Source organism: Malurus melanocephalus, unplaced genomic scaffold, assembly GCF_030028575.1.
Source record: "Malurus melanocephalus ecotype Western Australia unplaced genomic scaffold, MMel_1.1 scaffold_330, whole genome shotgun sequence".
NCBI classification, from domain to species: Eukaryota; Metazoa; Chordata; class Aves; order Passeriformes; family Maluridae; genus Malurus; species Malurus melanocephalus.
Genome location: NW_026623562.1, coordinates 81113 through 85451, shown reverse-complemented (window position 1 = coordinate 85451; position 4339 = coordinate 81113).

Sequence of the window (4339 nt, the reverse complement as noted above, 5' to 3'; positions counted from 1 at the left end):
ATTATCTCTGGGTTAGATGATCCAAAAATGATCTGAGCAAGACTCCGCAACTTATATAATTTTAAGTTGTGAAGTAGGTATGTTTATTGCAGCGCTGGGTGAGCGGGAGGTACTCCTCAAAGCCGCMCACCCCGCAGCACGGGCACTGCTTGGTATATATCAGGTTACATGTTACACATTCACCGAGTTTCGCAATTCGCCTATACATATGCATGACCTGTCTCCGCTTTGTATTATAATGAGTTTAAAAGTCATTTCYATRCRCTCACGCCTGCGCSGTGTTATYTGGTAGTGGGCTCCGGGGGTCTCAGGAGGAAGTAAAATACTCATCYTCTTGTCTTGAACTTTTCACCTTTCTCTCTTGCGCATGCTCTCTGGGTCCCTGGCCCAAGTCCAAAACAACAACTCTGGTTTTAGCCAGTGTAGGGGTTCCACGAACACAAGCTGGGTCACAGTCCCTGCTTTTGTCAATAATCTTTTACTTCTCATTCTGCTTTGACAAACACAATCAATSTTAAGTAAGCAATATGCATTGTCTAGCAAGCAGTTTCTAACAAGTTACCCTGTAACTTCTAAATTCCCTGCATCATAGAGATAAACTTTTTTTTTTAAACTTTGCTCATCTGTCAAGTCTCATTGCCTGACATCAAGGAGATCAATCTGCCTTCCTTAAACACAACTCCTGGCTCTTTTGAGAGGCTTCCCTTTTTAGATGTTGGCCTCCTAAGTTCCTCTCTACAGCCTGTCTCCCCTGCTGCATCCTTCAACAGATTTTTTCAAATCAGAACAGACAGCCCATGTAGGCTGACATGCTTTTTGCAGTGCTCACTGCTCACATCTGAGTGTTACTACCCAATCTGCCGGCGTTCCTGGGCAGCAGAGCAGAGGAGAGGAGAGAGGGGACCAGAGGTGTCTGCTACATGTGTACAGGCGTGCACCCTGGGAAGGACTCTTTTTCTGTAGTCACTAAAATGACAGCAGTGAGGAAACTCCTAAGTATCACCGCCAGAAACCTTTAAGCACCAAGACCAGAAGTTTTCTGTGGGGAAAAAAATAAAAGTATGAAAAGATAAAAAAAATCCCCTGCAGATGTTATCAGACCCTGCCCTCTCTCTTTTGGAGATTTTTTCTTGAGAAAGAAAAGAGATTTGGGTGTGTGAATGCACGACCTGGTCTCCCTTGAATGCCAAATTCTCAGAAACATCATTCATCTTATTCGATATTCCTCCTCTGCCTGAGGTGAAGTCAGTCAGTTCTGCATGCCTGATACTGGTAATTCTGCCTTAACCTTAAAAAGCAGTTGAAATAAAACAAAAGTGAAGCTCCAATTCCACACAGTTAGTTTGACTTTTATAGGGAGTTACCCATCAGAGAAAACTGTGACCTGAAACAGCTCTCCTTTGCTCTTCCCTAATCCATTCCCAGTCCCACTGAGGATATGTAAAAGAACACCTGAGTTACTTCAGTCTAAGCTAAAAGTGCATTTTAAACCAATCCAGGTAATGTGTAGCCCCACTTGAGGGCAGAATCTCAAATCAGAATATTTATTACTGAGCTGTAAAGCTCTGTTTTCTCAGGCTTTGTCAGAAAGGAGATATTTGAATGCCAGTAGGGACATGAGGCTCTATCTCTTTATAGACCTTGGGTCAGGAAAGGATGTTAGTACATCATCAGCTTTAGCCCTGCACACTTAAAGGATAGTTAAGCACATGCTTTTTCTGTCATGAACAGGAAATATGTGGCACTATATTCATTGTAGCTGCAAGGGGAGTATGCACATTCACTTATGCAGCCTACTTAGCTCACAGCAAAGGATAGGTGCAGCTTTTCTTGCACTCTCAGCTATGATCAACATAAAGGAACCGGCCAGAAGTGAACAGTGGGATCAGCCTATTAAGGCTTTTGTTCAACCAAAATGTATGAAACTACCCTTTTATTATGCCATGCAGCAAGAACCATCCCAGATATTTTTTTCCAATGGAAAAGGACCTGAAGGTACTGGATGACAGCTGGCTGAACCTGAGCCAGCAGTGTGCAGAGCTGGCCAAGAAGGACAGTGGCATCCTGGCTTGTGCCAGGAATGGCATGGCCAGCRGGACMAGGGAAGTGATTGCTCCTCTGTACTTGGCACTGGTGAGGCCACACCTCAGGTGCTGTCCTCAGTTTTGGGCTCCTCACTACAACATTGAGGTACTGAAGTGAGCTCAGAGAAGGGCAGCAAAGCTGGTGAAGGGTCTGGAGCTCAAGTTTTATGAGGAGTGGCTGAGGGATTTGAGGGTGTTTAGTGTGGAGAAAAGGAGGCTCAGGGGAGACCTCGCTCTTTACAACTACCTGAGAGGAGGTTGTAACCAGGTAGGGTTTTGTCTCTTCATTCAGGTCATAAGTGACAGCACAAGAGAAGATAGCCTCAAGATGTGCCARGAAAAATTTAGTCTAGCTATTAGGGAAAAAAAAAAACAAAAAACCAACCCAAAACATGGAAAGGGTTGTAAAGCATTGGAACAGGCTGCCCAGAGAAGTGGTAGAGTCAACATCCTTAGAAGTATTGAAACAGTATGTGGATATGGCACTTGATGAYCTGGTTTAATGGTTAAAATGGTGGTAATGGTTCTAGACGGATGGTTGGACTTTATGATATTAAATGCCTTTTCCAGCCTCAGTGTTTCTATTAGGTTTGTCAGTTCTAGGGCACCTAGGATCCCAAAGGCCCAGCCTATGGCAGATGTATCCTGCTGGGGAGTGATCTGGCTCCCCCAGGCTCATCCAGGAGCATTTCCAACAGGAAGATGAGCCAGCATGAACATTGAGKGGAAGAGCAGTAGGGACACCCTGTTTCTAGAGCCATCCTACCTGAACCATGAATTCATAAGAAGTGACTCCAGTTCAGATTCATAAGAAAATTACTCCAGTTGGCACAAGAGAAACAGATTTTTGGCATACATATTCCCTAGCTGCTTTGAAAAGCTCCTTCAGATTAGAACATGGCTGTCTGACATCTCAGACTTTCCACCCTCCTTCATACTCCAGTTATTTTTCTTCAAATCACAGGGAGGTTCTTTCCCCCTATCCAGTATCCAGACAAGCTTCCTTTGGCCTTGCAGAACCTGATAGGTAACACACCTCATATGCAACCATACACATCCTTTTCTCTCTTCCTTTCATCCCCAGATTTCCACATCCCATCACAAATCTGTTTTCCTGTCGAGGACTTTCTAGTCTCCCTGTCCTTCCCCKGAGGGCAAGTCTCCAACACCAACCAACATTCTTTTACAGAGTTTCCACACCCAATTAGCTTTTGTTTTTTCTCCTCTGAAAGCTAGGTAAGCAATGTTACAGTAACAAGAATATTCACATAGACTAAGGCAAGGCACTCACAATATGGCTGTTTGTTACAGTGTGATGTCTCCAGTTGTCAAAGAAACGTTTCTTTCCCATGAGAGTGAAAAAAAAAAAAAAAAAAAAAAAAAAAAAAAAAGATATCTATAGTCAATAAAATTATATACAATCATCCTTGAAAAAAAGGGAATATATGGAAAACAAAATCCTGGCATCTGAATGTGAAGCTCTTGAGCAAAACTTGTCAGTGCTTCAAAAAATAAATATGAAAACCATACCACAAAGCGCTAGATGCATTATTAGTAGTATCTTTAATAACATGAAAAAATATTAAAGAACCATATTGTTTACAACACAAAGTTAAAAGTTTAATTTTAATCAGTCCTGTTTACCCAGCAACATTCTGATTAGCAGTCAGAGTTGATTGAACAGCAGAGGAAMGAAAACCCTCTCACAACAAGATATGCTGCATAAAAGACTTCTGCACGAGTCAACAAGCAGCAACAGCAGAGTTGCACAGCCAGCTAAAGAATACCCAAATCTCTGGCAAACCAAGACGCAACTTATGCCTCTGAAGCAGGGATTTGAATACATTTCGTTTCTTCTCCTTTGGTGCAGAGAGCCTTCTTGAATATTTGCATGGCAGAATTGAACTACACATTAGTTTSAAACAATGGAGGAATAGGGAGGTATAGAACTGAGTAAGAAATCCCAGGAAACCATAGGCAATTGCTTCTTTATTATGCATATTTTGCTGCTGAAGCACATTATTATTCTCCTCAGGGCAGGGGTTTTTAAGAGCACAGTAAATAATGTCAACAACTAAAAATCCAGCACATCGAGCCTGATTTTCTTTCTTTTGCCTCATATTTGGCAGGGGGAGTGCCCTGTCAGAGGCAAGATTTCCCAACACAGATCTCAGAGCATACAAGACAGAAGCAGCAGTTTTCCCTTTCTAACCCCTATTTCTTAATTCCTTCTATAGAGGAAAAAAAAAAATTTA